At 46.3% G+C, this 15,556-nt stretch overlaps 1 protein-coding gene across 1 annotated transcript in view; it reads right to left on the bottom strand.

Annotated features, from left to right (window-relative positions):
* Positions 1-13,762, bottom strand: part of tchp (trichoplein, keratin filament binding) — a 62,080-nt gene extending 48,318 nt beyond the window's left edge. The window contains exon 1 of the mRNA XM_072479980.1: positions 13,618-13,762. The gene's annotated coding sequence lies outside the window, so the exon portion shown is untranslated. The remainder of the gene's footprint in view (positions 1-13,617) is intronic.
* Between the last annotated feature and the right edge of the window lie 1,794 nt (positions 13,763-15,556).

Raw genomic sequence — 15,556 nt, 5'->3', positions numbered from 1 at the left:
TCCTCTTCTCGGTCAAATTAAGTTTCCATTTCACCTCACTTCTTCCAATACCCACCCCAGTCAGGCAGCCTCCATAGAATGTATAGTGCAGAAGGAGGCTATTCGGCCCATCGAGTCTGCACCGGCCCTTGGAAAGAGCACCCTACTTAAGCCCATACCTCCACCCGTAACCCCACCTACCCTCTTTTGGACACGAAGGGCAATTTAGCATGGCCGATCTGTTATATGTTTAGCTGCTGTTGTATAGTCAACGGTTCTGCTCCTTTTCTACAAACACCTTCAATTTACTTCAACAGACTCTGCACAAAACTCAAACATCACATCACCTGACACAAAAGCCACCTGAAGCACCTTTACATATCAGTGTCAATTATTGGATACTTAACATAAATGAGACAACTAAATGGAATGTCTCTGAACCCATTACTTAACAGTCTCCCCTTCCTTGGAGAAAAAAATAATTAGGTGAAAACAAAATTACAATAAACTCAAAAACACATGCAATTTCCCCTTTTTTTCATTTTTGGAAGAAAAAAAAGTCACAGGAACAGGCCCTTCATTAACAATATCGAAAAGTTTCTGTGAGCTAGCCCCTTTTTGTGAAATTGATAGCTACTGTCAACCCAGTTAATTTTTGCTATCTCCCCTCTGTCCAACATCTGCTTCAAACTTGTGATGTCTATCCTTAACCTTTTTTCATTGACACTTTTTGTAGAGTGCACATTTTCCCACAGGGATTTATCGTCAATGTGACATTCAATAGGTATATTACCCAAATTCCCTAATCCCAAAATTTCTGTCAATATCTGAGATATATAAAAGGCCATATCCACCGCCTCTACAAGGCTTAACGTCTCAGCAGCTAAAGTGCTTTTGACCACTCTCCTTATTTTCTTTGTTTCCCACACAAGAGGGTAATATTTACCATTGTTTCCCAAAAGGAAAATTATAAACCTCCTGCGCTGGAGACCCCATCACATAAAATTGCATAGGACGCATCACTATAAACTATGAGTTTCAAGTGCCTACAATCACCTAAAACTGAGAACCTCAAAACACACTCCTGCATTTTTAGTTTGACCAACGCTTTATTTGCTCTTATTATGTCTTCCACTTTGGGATCATTCATTTTTGTACTCAACTCTAAGACATCAAAACTCACGTCCGGTTTCGTCTACCTCACCAATTTAGTTGCCCAATTAAACTTTGCAGTTGCTCTTTTTCCATCTTTGAAACCATTGCGTCTTTTTGTGAAACCCGGCCACGACTAATTGCTATTGGGCTGATGCTTTCCAAATAAGATTGCTGACGTAAAGTTGCCCCTAACTTAGTCTGTCCGATTTCCGATCCAATATATTTAAATGCACCGGAAGCCTGACTTCCAACCCCGAATTCTTTCCTCAAACCAGAGATTACAATAGCTTCAAAAACACTAGTCCAGCCCACAAAAAAAATCAAGGACATGGATCATAAAGATGCCAGATCGATTTCCTTTATAGTGTCAGTAAAACATTGCCGGATCTGCTTTCAACCGGTAACAGCCCAACTTTAACAAAACTGACTTTACCGAAAAATACCAAACTCTTGACGCATCATTTAATCCATATACACATTTGTTCAACTTCCAGAGTACCTCTTCTGTGTTAGCTGCCTCTTTAGGAGGACGGAGAAAAATGTCTCTCTGGAGCTGATGCCCCTGCAAGAAGGCAGCTTTTATATCTATAGATTTGCCTGCATAGTTAATAGAGCCAAGAAGATCTTTAAAATAACCCTTCCTGCCATTGGTGAATCCTGATCTTCTAAGTTTTCTTCAAAGCCCCTCGCCACAAGCCTGACATTTGCCTTATAAGTTCCATCCGGAAGAACCTTTTCCGTGCAAATCTATCTGACGATAGAGCTCTTTGTCTCTTATCCGGTACTTCCGTGTATACCCCAAATTCACTCCAACTATGCAGTTCTTGCTGTTTGGGATCTTTGATAACTTTTTCATCTAACTTATTGAAAGCTACCAAAATCTCACATGCATGTGGGCTTCTACTCCTATTAGTATTTGTAGTCTTACTCATGTTCTGAGACCTTGATAAACTACGTCCCCTCTCCCACCTGGTATCTCGTTCTGTGCTGCTCCTGCTTGATCTTTTCCTTCTGTTGTGGGATATCCTTTCAATAGTTCTCGATCTTTTCCTGTGGACCTGTTCATTATCGATGCACTATCTGAACTGGCACTGCGTTTCTGTGCCCTCCATTTTTGAACTTAGTGTTCCCAATTCCCCTCCGCTGAATGCTGTACATTCAACCAATGTTTATACTTTCCAGTGGCCTTCCCTGCTCTACTAATAACAGTTGCATCCTGCCATTGACTCGACCCTTCAAGCAAGTATATCGCTTTAGTACCAATTTTTGGCAGTTGTCCTTTCGGAAAAATGGCCTGTTCTAAATCATCGGAAGTGTTGTGTTCCTCTACAGAAACCCTGACTATATCAGTTAACTGGTCCTCATAGTTCTGTGACACATGTGTACCAGATGACCGTGGTTCCTCGTCATGTCTGTCTGCTCTGTCTTAATTTGAAAATTTGTAATCTGTTCCCATTATGCTTGATGAATGTACCATAACAGTTTGATTGCCATGTTGCAAAATAATTGTTTTGCCATCTATGCCTATGATCTTCCCTGAGCCTTTCAATTCATTAAAATTGTCTCTCTTATAGTATACTATGTCTCCTTGCTGAAAAACGGTATTTGATGGCCGTACATTATGCTTCAAAGCTCTGCGACTTCTTTCAGAGACTTCTGCTTCCAAAAAAGCTTTTCTCCTGCTATGTAATGCATTTAAATGTTCAGCAAAGGCAGAGCTAATTGTAGTCCCTTCCCAAGCTGGAGGCTGGTCATCCAAAATGGACGGAATTTTGGGATTTCTACCAAACACTAATTGATCGGGACTATAGCCCCCAACCATCTGCAATGAATTCTTTGCATGTACCGCCCATGCTAAAGCTGAATTTAGCTTAGTTAGGTCTATCTGCCAAAATTTTCCAGAGCATGACATCTGTTACCCCATGGTTTCTTTCACACACACCATAACTAAATGGGCTTTCTGCAGTCATATTCAGAACTGTGGTATTCACGTTTTCACGACATAACACTAAACTCATCATTAGTAAATTCTCCCCCATGGTCCGGAAGGAATTTTGCCAGTAGGCCCATTCCTGTCCCTATCCATTTTTCTACGATTTGATCCAGACATACTCTCTTTTCTTTACTTCGTACAATCGTTGATGGACTAAATCTGGTTGCTAAATCTACAAAATGCAAAATAAATATATTATTGGCTTCATCCCAGATCTTAAAGTCAATGGCCACAATGTTGTTAAAATCCCTGGCCAAAGGTAGAGTTACTTTCGGTCGTACTGGTGTCCTTCTGTACTTCCACAAACTTCACAGCGATCACTAACCTGTTCGATTAGCTTAGTATAGCCTTCATCCCTTACCCCTGCATCCTTTAATACATTTTTCAGCCTCTGAAGAGCCGGATGCGCAAATTGCCTATGCAGTTTTAATACAAGAAGCTTTTTATCAGCTAAAGTCCCATTTTCAACTGCCATTAATGAAATTGAAATCGCTTGTCACAAGCAGGCTTCAAATGAAGTTACTGTGAAAAGCCCCTAATCGCCACATTCCGGCGCCTGTTCGGGGAGGCTGGTAACACATCCTTAACAACTGTACTTGAAATATTATTTGTCAGCAATGGAATACAATAGTGCCCCGACTGTGTAGTAAGTCCACCGTCTTTCCAAAAACTATTGCCTTATCCTGTTCCATATCCAGTTTCATGTGTGCTTTCTTCCTCGACGGTCTGCTCAGAAACAAAGGTACAACATCCGTGCTAATGAAATGATTCACTCCGGCAATATTGTAAGGGATCACCACGCTTTTCAGCGACTTCAGAGTATTATCATCCCCAAACCTGAAACTTGAGGAACTTTCAAATTCCTTACCCTTGTTACGATTTTCAGCATTCAAGGAGTCCAGGTAACATTTTAACCAGTCAATTCCACACACAGTAGATGTGCAGCCACTGTCCAATACAGCACAATTGAAGGATCCTGCAACCAACACCCTCATTACTGGCGTAAAACTGCTTGTTAATAGGACAATGCCTTCTTTCTGGTCACTATCTTTTTCCACTTCTGACTCTTCAGTGTCGTGTGTCACTTCAAACACTCGATTATGACGTGTTGGACAGTTGAAAGCATAATAGTATTGAGTCACATTGAAAACATCGATTATCATGCCCCGTGCATTTCTGGAGTTCATCGTCCTATTGTAGGTTCTAACTGGGTTTCTGTCTTCATAATTTTCGGGTCCCGATCTTTCTATAGTCTTGGAACCTGTTTGTAGCCGTACGATTTTGCCATCCTGTTAGTAGTGTATCTTCCATATTCTGCTTTATTGCAGGCTGACCTATTTGGGTCATCAGAGCCATCGGAATCGAATGTTTCCCCAGAAACCTTTTTTAAAGCTTCTGTCATCTGATCGAATAAGGTATCCTTATCCGCAAACTGAACTTCTGTCAAAATCAGGAGCCTATCCATGTTGCTTACTCTAGCACAGTCAAGTAATTTAAAGGCCAACACAGCCTGTGGAAATTCCAGGTTATGTTTCTGCAGCCTTTTATATAGTCTGCCAAATTCCATTATATCGTCTGAGCTGCTCGCAGAAAAATACTTTTCACTGTAGCTCGGTACACGTGACAATAAACAAATCCAATCCAATAGTATCCGGAACCTATCAAAATCTGACCATGCTTCATATGCACTTAACAAGTCATCCTTCTTATAAATCTTATCCATATAAGATAATAGAATCTGCAGACCTTCTTCTGAGTCTAACTCTTCCAATTCCAGCTCAGAAAACACTATGCTCCGGATTTTACTGTCATAAGGTAGAGAGTCAATGCCATACCTTGTTTCCTCTTTCCCAAGGCAGTTACCTTAGTCCACATAACTACTGCACTTCTCCATTGGTCGTACGATCCCCTTTCAGAAAATATGAGGGGTTGTCATATCCAGCCATCTTTATCCGAGGTTCAGCCATATATCTTTGTTGTTTTTTTCTCTTCTCACTCACTCCTTGGTTCGGTCTGGAAAAGTTGTATTTTTCAGCCCTTCACATTTGCACAGCAACCATCCTCTGCGACCATTTGTTATACGTTTAGCTGCTGTTGTATAAAGAGTCAAAGGTTCTGCTCCTTTTCCACAAACACCTTTAATTTACTTCAACAGACTGCACAAAACTCTAACATCACAACACCTGACACAAAGGCCACCTGAAGCCCCTATCAGTGTCAATTATTGGATACTAAACATAAATGAGACAACTAATTGGAATGGCTCTTAACCCATTACTTAACATGATCCACCTAACCTGCACATCTTTGGACTGTGGGAGGAAACCGGAGCAGACATGGGGAGAACGTGCAGACTCCGCAGACAGTGACGTTTTCCAGCATTCTTGTTTGTTTCGGAAGGATGCCGATCTTCCGGTTGCTCCTCTCAATGTCTGCTACCTTCATGAAGATTAGATACGTGGCTTAACTCTGCTTCAATCCTTGTTTTTCAATGACTCAATTTATTGATGGCCTTTGGTCATTCATTCATATCAGAAGGCCATTGCTGAGATGGTTAACTATTGCTTATTGTCTGTCCAGGGCACAAGGATTCAGCTATGTGAATGGTAGAAACAAAACTGAATGACTCCATCCTTCCGAAACAAACAAGAATGCTGGAAAACCTCAAAAGGTCCATCAGCATCTGTAGGAAGAGAGTACAGAGTTAACGCTTTGAGTCCATTTGGCTCTTCATCGGAACTGAGGGGGAAATTCTGTTAGATATTATACTACAGCTGGAAGAGATTGCAAAGTGCAGCAATCATAATGAGTGGAAGAGGGGGAAGAGTGTTTTTGCATAGAGATAAAAATGATATGAGGTATTACAAACAGGGGGAGGGGGTTAAGATGGATCAGAAAGATCAGTCTAAAGTTGTTGAACTCCAGGTAGATCAATGTCCATCCTTCCCATGTCTGGGGAAAGCATTTAAAAAAAATATTTTTATTGCCATTTTCCAATTTTTACAGTATAACAGTTTGACACGTAAAGCATATATTTACAAGGTATTATATTTGTTATGTACAAATTTTACACACATCCCTTCTGTCAGCCCTCCTTGCCCCCCCCCCCCCATCTCCCCTGTTGATAGTCGGCTCCTGCCTGGCACCCCCTTTCGTCCCGGGCGTTACATCCCGAATACACGCAGAATGTGGCGTCGCGGGGCTTTTTACAGTAACTTCATTGGAGTGCTAATGTAAGCCTACTTGTGACAATAAAGATTATTACTGTACCTCGCTCTTTTCTTATGCGGTTCCTGGTGTTGTCTTTGTGGGTTCGCTTGAGGGGGGGGGGCTCCCTGCCCCCTCTCCTTTCCCATGTCTCTCTTTGCTACTCCCCTGGGTTCTTTCCTTGCCTTCTCTCCCCCTCACTACTCCTCTCCGCTGTGTGTGCTCCTGTCTGCACTCAACAGTTCCCCCCGCCCCCTTACTTCCTAATCACTGTTGGCTTTGAACATGTCTTGGAACAGGCTGATGAATAGCCCCCACCTGCTTTGTGGAAGCCCTCGTCTGATCCTTGGATGGTGTACTTGATCTTCTCCAGGTGGAGAAATACCGACAGAACATAGAACATAACAGCGCACTATAGGCCCTTCGGCCCTCGACGTTGCGCCGACCTGTGAAACCACTCTAAAGCCCATCTACACTATTCCCTTATCGTACATATGTCTATCCAATAACCATTTGAATGTCCTTAGTGTTGGCGAGTCCACTACTGTTGCAGGCAGGGCATTCCACGCCCTTACTACTCTCTGAGTAAAGAACCTACCTCTGACATCTGTCCTATATCTATCTCCCCACAATTTAAAGCTATGTCCCCTCGTGCTAGACATCACCATCCGAGGAAAAAGGCTCTCACTGTCCACCCTATCTAATCCTCTGATCATCTTGTATGCCTCAATTAAGTCACCTCTTAACCTTCTTCTCTCTAACGAAAACAGCCTCAAGTCCCTCAGCCTTTCCTCATAAGATCTTCCCTCCATACCAGGCAACATTCTGGTAAATCTCGTCTGCACCCTTTCCAATGCTTCCTCATCCTTCCTATACTGCGGCGACCAGAATTGCACGCAATACTCCAAATGCGGCCGCACCAGAGTTTTGTACAGCTGCAACATGACCTCATGGCTCCGAAACTCAATCCCTGTACCAGTAAAAGCTAACACATCGTACGCCTTTTTTTTTTTATAAATGTTGTTTTATTCTACATTTTCCTTCAAAAATCTACACCCCACCCACAAATAGCAAATGGTAACAAATACAAAATCAATCCCCTTAACAATACCAATGATCCCATCCTCCCACCACCCCAAACAACGGCCCACCTGTCAATATATGCATCCAATAAACCAAACCCTCCCACGGTGGAAACAAAAGAGAAAAAGAAAAAGTAGTCCGGGACTGTCCATGGTCACCATGAAATTAAATTAAATGAAAAATGAAATGAAATGAAAATCGCTTATTGTCACAAGTAGGCTTCAAATGAAGTTACTGTGAAAAGCCCCTAGTCGCCACATTCCGGCGCCTGTTCGGGGAGGCTGTTACGGGAATTGACCTATAGAGTCCACTCCCCCTCCCCCCCTACACTCAACGCCATCCAGCCTCTGAAAGAGTACCGTACATGATACCCAAGAGTTGTACCCCCCCCCCAAAGTCTCCAGCTCCCGTCCACTGCCCCTTGTAAAACTCCTCCTCCCAACCTCGGTTCCTTCCCCCCAACTTTCCACCCCGGCTAGACCACTCGGGCCCTGTTCTGCCAGGCTCCGATGGCCGCAGCCCCTCCCCCACCTCTCTCCCGTTCACTGGCCGGCTTAAACCGGCCAGTGTGGAGGCCCCCGCCCGGGTCCCTTTCCCCCTTGCCCGGCCCTAGGAAAGCCCAGAGATCCCCTTTTAGCACACAAACCCCGCATATCCGTCTACACACCAAAGAGCCCTCATTTTGAGTGAAAGTCCCATCACTTCCCTACATCACTTCCTTAGCCCCTACACCCGCGCGCAGTGAAACAAAAAAGAAAATACAGTCATGAGGTTACATCGGCACATGGCCATTTCTCAATTTGTCAGTTCTGCCACAGTCCTTCTGCCTTCGCAAACTCCTCCGCTGCTTCCGCCGTTCCAAAATAAAAGTCCCTGAGCTTATGTCACCCTCAGCTTCGCTGGATATACAATGCCGCACTGCACCTTGCTACTGTACAGTGCCCTCTTCACCCGGTTGAAGGCAGCCCGCCTCCTCGCCAGCTCCACCGTAAAGTCCTGGTATACACGTATACCAGCTCCAGCCCACTGCACCACCCGCTTCTGCTTGGCCCAGCTCAGGACCTTCTCCTTCACACTGTACCTACGGAAGCACAGAGTCACAGCCCTTGGCGGCTCACTTGCCTTTGGTACAGGCCTCCACGACCGATGAGCCCGATCCAGTTCATATCGGGAGGGATCCTCCCCCTCCCCCAATAGCTTTGCCAGCATTGCGGCAAAATACTCAGTCGGCTTCGGTCCTTCAACTCCTTCGGGCAGCCCCACAATCCTCAAATTCTGTCGCCTGGATGTTTTCGAGGTCTTCCATTTTTCCTCGCAGATCCTTGTTAATGTCCATCACCTTCCGCATCTCCTTCCCCATCGAGGCAAGTTGATCACTGTGCTGCAATAACATCTCCTCCACTTCCTTCAGCGCCTCCCCTTGCTCGCACCTCCGCCACTGCGCTCGCCACCGCCGTCATCACTGGGGAAATCGCCTCCTCCACCAGCACACTCAAAACCTCCCTCATCTCCATCCATTTCGCAAACTGCGCAAACTGCTTTTCGAATTCCGCAGCCATCACCTTAGTTATTCCTTCAGCCCTATGCACTGCGGCCTCCCCTGGTGCTCCAGCCTCCATTTTCTTTGCTGACCCCGCGGTGACCTTTCCACTCCCCAACGGACTTTCAGCCGCTTTTTTCACGGCCTTTTTTGTGCTGGTCTTCGACATTCTTCTCCTCTGTGCTGTCTCCCGACTTTTACTGCCTTCGCTGGCCCGAGGACCGGGCGTTAACCCCCGACAATGCCGTTCCCGAACGGGAGCCCTCCAACGCGCGGCTGCCTCCCGCCCGCCGTCACCTGAAGTCCACATCGTACTCCTCAACAACCCTCTCAACCTGGGTGGCAACTTTCAGGGATCTATGTACATGGACACCGAGATCTCTCTGCTCATCCACACTACCAAGAATCTTACCTTAGCCCAGTACTCAGTCTTTCTGTTATTCCTCCCAAAATGAATCACCTCACACACTTTTCTGCATTAAACTCCATTTGCCACCTCTAAGCCCAGCGCTGCAGCTTATATATGTCCCTCTGCAACTTGTAACATCCTTCCGCACTGTCCACTACTCCACCGACTTTAGTGTCATCTGCAAATTTACTCGCCCATCTTTCTACGCCCTCCTCTAGGTCATTTATAAAAATGACAAACAGCAGTGGCCCCAAAACAGATCCTTGTGGTACACCACTAGTAACTGGATTCCAGTCTGAACATTTCCCATCAACCACCACCCTTTGTCTTCTTCCAGCTAGTCAATTTCTGATCCAAACTGCTAAATCACTCTGAATCCCATGCCTCCATATTTTCAGCAGTAGCCTACAGTGGGGAACCTTATCAAATGCTTTACTGAAATCCATATACACCACATCAACTGCTTTACCCTCATCCACTTGCTTGGTCACCTTCTCAAAGAACTCAATAAGGTTTGTGAGGCACGACCTACCCTTCACAAAACCGTGTTGACTATCTCTAATTAAATTATTCCTTTCCCGATGATTATACATCCTATCTCTTATAAACCTTTCCAAGACTTTGCCCACAACAGATGTAAGGCTCACTAGTCTATAGTTACCGGGGTTGTCTCTACTCCCCTTTTTGAACAAGGGGACAACATTTGCTATCCTCCAGTCTTCTGGCACTATTCCTGTAGACAAAGATGACTTAAAGATCAAAGCCAAAGGCTCAGCAATCTCCTCCCTAGCTTCCCAGAGAATCCTAGGATAAATCCCATCCGGCCCAGGGGACTCAACTATTTTCACACTTTCCAGAATTGCTAACACCTCCTCCTTATGAACCTCAAGCCCTTCTAGTCCAGTAGCCTGAATCGCAGTATTCTCCTCGACAACATTGTCTTTTTCCTGTGTGAATACTGACAAAAAATATTCATTTGGCACCTCTCCTATCTCCTTGGACTCCACGCACAACTTCCCACTACTGTCCTTGACTGGCCCTACTCTTACCCTAGTCATTCTTTTATTCCTGACATATCTATAGAAAGCTTTAGGGTTATCCTTGATCCTACCTGCCAAAGACTTCTCATGTCCCCTCCTGGCTCTTCTTAGCTCTCTCTTTAGGTCCTTCCTCGCTAACTTGTAACTCTCGAGCGCCCTAACTGAACCTTCATGTCTCATCTTTACATAAGCCTGCTTCTTCCTCTTGACAAGTGTTTTGACTGCTTTCGTAAACCACGGTTCCCTCGCTCGACCACTTCCTCCCTGCCCGACAGGTACATATTTATCAAGGACACGCAGTAGCTGTTCCTTCAACAGGCTCCACATTTCCATTGTGCCCATCCCCTGCAGTTTTCCTCTCCATCCGATGCATCCTAAGTCTTGCCTCATCACATCATAATTGCCTTTCCCCCAGATATAACTCTTGCCCTGCGGTATATACCTATCCCTTTCCATTACTAAAGTAAACGTAATAGAATTGTGGTCACTATCACCAAAGTGCTCACCTACCTCCAAATCTAACACCTGTCCTGGTTCATTACCCAGTACCAAATCCAATATGGCCTCGCCTCTCGTTGGCCTATCTACATACTGTGTCAGGAAACCCTCCTGCACACTTTGGACAAAAACGGACCCATCTAAAGTACTCGAACTATAGCGTTTCCAGTCAATATTTGGAAAGTTGAAGTCCCCCATAACAACTACCCTCTTGCTTTCGCTCTTATCCAGAATCATCTTTGCAATCCTTTTCTCTACATCTCTGGAACTTTTCGGAGGCCTATAGAATACCCCCAACAGGGTGACCTCTCCTTTCCTGTTTCTAACCTCAGCCCATACTATCTCAGTAGACAAGTCCTCATCAAACGTCCTTTCTGCCGCCGTAATACTGTCCTTGACTAACAATGCCACCCCTCCCCCTCTTTTACCACCTTTCCTGAGCTTACTGAAATATCTAAACCTTGCCACCTGCAACAACCATTCCTGTCCCTGCTCTATCCATGTCTCCGAAATGGCCACAACATCGAAGTCCCATGTACCAACCCATGCCGCAAGTTCACCCACCTTATTCCGGATGCTCCTGGCATTGAAGACACACTTTAAACCACCTTCCTGCCTGCCGGTATGCTCCTGCGACTTTGAAACCTTACTCATGACCTCACTACTCTCAACCTCCTGTATACTGGAGCTACAATTCAGGTTCCCAATCCCCTGCTGAACTAGTTTAAACCCTCCCGAAGAGCATTAGCAAATTTCCCCCCCAGGATATTGGTACCCCTCTGGTCCAGGTGTAGACCATCCCGTTTGTAGAGGTCCCACCGACCCCAGAATGAGCCTCAATTATCCAGAAAACTGAAACTCTCCCTCCTGCACCATGCCACGTGTTCAACTCCTCTCTCTCCCTATTCCTCGTCTCGCTAGCACGTGGCACGGGTAACAACCCAGAGATAACTCTGTTTGTCCGAGATCTAAGTTTCCACCCTAGCTCCCTGAATTCCTGCCTTACATCCCTATTCCTACCTATGTCGTTGGTACCTATGTGGACCACGACTTGGGGCTGCTCCCCCTCCCCCTTAAAGGATCCCGAAAACACGATGCGAGACAGGTCTGCCAGCCAGTCTGCAGCTGTGGGTCGTACTACTGATCGCCAGCCAGCTGGATTCTCCTGCGTGCGATTAAGGAAGCAAAAGCCAGGGCGTCAGTCCTCTTCCCCATATGTAGTTCTGGCTGGTCTAAAATCCCGAAGACTGCCACTCTCGGGCACGGGTCCACCCTCACCCCCACAACCTTGGTCATCACTTCGAAGAAAGTTGTCCAGAACCCGACAAGTCTGGAGCAGGCCCAGAACAAGTGGGCGTGGTTAGCCGGGCCACCCTGGCACATTTTGCGTTTATCCTCCACCTCCAGGAAGAACATGTTCATTCGGGTTCTAGTTGGTGAGCTCTTTAAACTGCATGAGACTTAGCCCAGCGCATGAGGAGGTGGAGTTGGCTTTGCTCCAGAGTCCCCAACCCAAATCCGTCCCGAGTGCGTCTTCCCATTTCTTTTTTTAATTTAGAGTGCCCAATTATTTTTTTTTCAACTAAGGGGCAATTTAGCATGGCTAATTCACCTCACCTGCACATCTTTGGCTTGTGGGGGCGAAACCCACACAAACATGGGGAGAATGTGCAAACTCAATACGGACAATGACCCAGGGCCGGTATTCGAACCGGAGTCCTCAGCGCCGGAGGAACAGTGCTAACCACTGTGCCAACATGGTGCCGGTCTTTCCATTTCTGCCTAGCTCCGTCCAATTGTTTCCTTGTCATTGCCCTTTCCAGCAGTCGTCCTTAAATGTCCTACCAGTTCCCCCTCTCCTTGCTGGCAGTGTTAATTAGCTCCTCGGCAAGGGGGGGGGGGGGGGGGGGGGGGGAATTTTTGCGCAGTGGGGGCGTCTGCATAGAGCAAGGGACCTGGGTTTGATTCCCGGCTTGGGTCACTGTGTAGAGTCTGCACGTTCTCCCCGTGTCTGCGTGAGTTTCCTCCGGGTGCTCTGGTTTCCTCCCGCAGTCCAAAGATGTACAGATTAGGTGGATTGGTCACACTAAATTGTCCCATGGTGTCCAAATGTTAGGTAGGGTGGTTAGTTTACAGGGATAGCATGGAGGTGTGGGCTTAGGTAGGGTGCTCTTTCAGGGTCCAGTGTAGACTCGATGGGCCGAATGGCCGCCTTCTGCACTGTAAATTCTATGAGGTGAACTCCGTCCATAGCCCAAACCGCCCCACTCCCTCAATGAGCTACTGCCACTCGACTCTGTCGAAGGTCTTTTCTGCGTCCAGGGAGACGATCACCTCTGGTGTTCTTATCTGATTGGGGTCAGAATCACATTCAGCAGCCCCCTGATGTTCGCATGGGGAAAGCATTTTGATTGTAACTGAGATACGGATTCCGGCAGGTCAATGGGGGAGCGCTTTGAGGTTATGGATTTACACCAGTGTTGAAGGATGTTGCTGCCGGACGCCACTGACGGTTAGACCACTGGAGCCCATCATAATGTGATAGTAATAGACAGTGAACTCAGACACAATCCCTTCTCAGCACCGACTGCACTGCTGTCATTTCAAAGTCCCATTAACGTTGGGTAGTTTCCCCCACCCCCGTTATTATTTTTCTTTTCGCCTTTAAAAGGCGGGGTTTATTTCAGCTATAGAGAGATGCTGCGGGCCAGACCTGCAATAGCCGCAGACAGGGCCTCAGCCGCGGCAAGCTTCTCCACAGGGGCAGAGAGGAACAAGATGTCTCCTCCCCAAGGCGTCCGACACTCAGACTGGGCCTCCGCCACCTCGACACTCCTCTCCGCCACCTCGACACTCCTCTCCGCCGCCTCGACCTTCTCCTCCGCCGATCCCAGTCAACTCCGACCGTTGGCCGCCGCCGTCCCCGTCGCTCATGGCAACCAGGACCACTTCCTGCCCAGTCTACGGATCCCCCGTGTGTTCAGAACCCATCAAACGCGCTTTCGAAACAGCAGCTCAGAGCTCCAAACCTCTCTTCCAACACATGGGAAAGATTCCCTTCAGTTCACTAAGCAATAGATGTGCCGCTTTCTGTTTTTGGTGGGCGTGTATTTATATTCATATTTATATTTAAGATAGATTTAACCATAGAAAAAGAGATGAGAAAAATTGGAGTTTTCCAGAACCCACATTGGGACCAAATACTGAGCATCAGGCTGGAAGAGGGACAATCAGACATGTGTCAAGTGAAGAGAGCGGTACCACCGCCGAAATTATTCAATCCGTACACAGAGCAAATATTCAGGATTAGATGTACCTCCAGGGGGTAAAAGTTGGAGGCAGGAACATAACAAACGGGCTGATGATACAATGCTCTGCAGAATTGGTAGGAACCCAACAAATATTGTAGGTGAAATAAAATCCAAAAGTTTAGAATATGGAATGAGTAGTAACTCCAAAAGGATATTAGAAGGAACTAGAGTGAAGTTTGAAGCTAATGGTGTCACACTTGTCATGACAACGGATCATAGCCCCGAATTACTTACGGACATTTTGGACTTTTAAGTAAGATGTGTGTTTTTTAAAAAGGACATTGTCATAATATACACCAGTATATCATGGTGCAGACACACACACTAATGGACACACAGCAAGACCAATCAACACACACAACACCGCAGCCAATCACCAGTTAGAGCACACTCGTTACATAGACAGAGGGCATCAGAGTTCCCGCTCATTCAGGATGCAGCCTCCTAGAAGGACAGAGCTTACAGCTTACAGCACAGATCTTCACCATGTGCTGAGTGCATAGACTGGTTAGGACAGGCATAGGTCTTTAGTTTAATCTAACATCGTGTTAGCCCACAGTGAAAGTATGTTCAACAGTTTCGAGCTTAATAAAATAGTGTTGTACTATTTTAGGTTTTGGTGGCCTGTATGTGTTCCACGGATCCAGAGCACCCAACACATCATTGTACCAGTAGTTGAGAGATGTTAGAACTTCTTAGACCTACCTGCAAGTGATCTGCCTTCCACCAGCATACAGCCATCCTGCAAAATGGACAGCGTCCATCCACCGCCGCCGCTCCGCATCACCGGTAACCTAGGGGTCAACTGGAAGATATTCAAACAACGCTTCCAGCTCTACCTTGAAGCCACAGACCGGGAAGCTGCCTCGGACACCAGGAAGATCGCTCTCTTCCTATCCACGGCCAGGAACCATGCCATCCACATTTTCAATTCTCTCACCTTTGCTGATGGTGAAGATAAATCAAAATTCAAACGGTCCTCTTTAAGTTTGACAGTCACTGCGACATCGAGGTGAATGAAAGTTTCGAGCGCTATGTATTCCAACAGCGTTTGCAGGGTAAGGATGAACCTTTCCAGTCCTTTCTCACCCACCTCCGCATCCTTGCGCAGTCCTGTAATTACAGGTCCACCTCCGACTCAATGATACGTGACCAGATCGTTTTCGGTGTTCAGTCGGACCCCCTACACCAGCAGCTCCTCAAGGTAAAGCAGCTCACCCTAGCGATTGCCATTGAGACCTGCGTGCTACATGAACACGCCACTAATCGGTAGTCCCACATCCAAGTGGCTGAAACGGCGCGGCAAGGTCCCCACGAGGCAGAACGGGTCCAAGCAATCGA

Source organism: Scyliorhinus torazame, chromosome 1 (genome assembly GCF_047496885.1).
Source record: "Scyliorhinus torazame isolate Kashiwa2021f chromosome 1, sScyTor2.1, whole genome shotgun sequence".
Lineage (NCBI taxonomy): Eukaryota > Metazoa > Chordata > Chondrichthyes > Carcharhiniformes > Scyliorhinidae > Scyliorhinus > Scyliorhinus torazame.
Note: the sequence above shows the minus strand (reverse complement) of the source record. Positions and strands in the feature narration are given on the sequence as shown.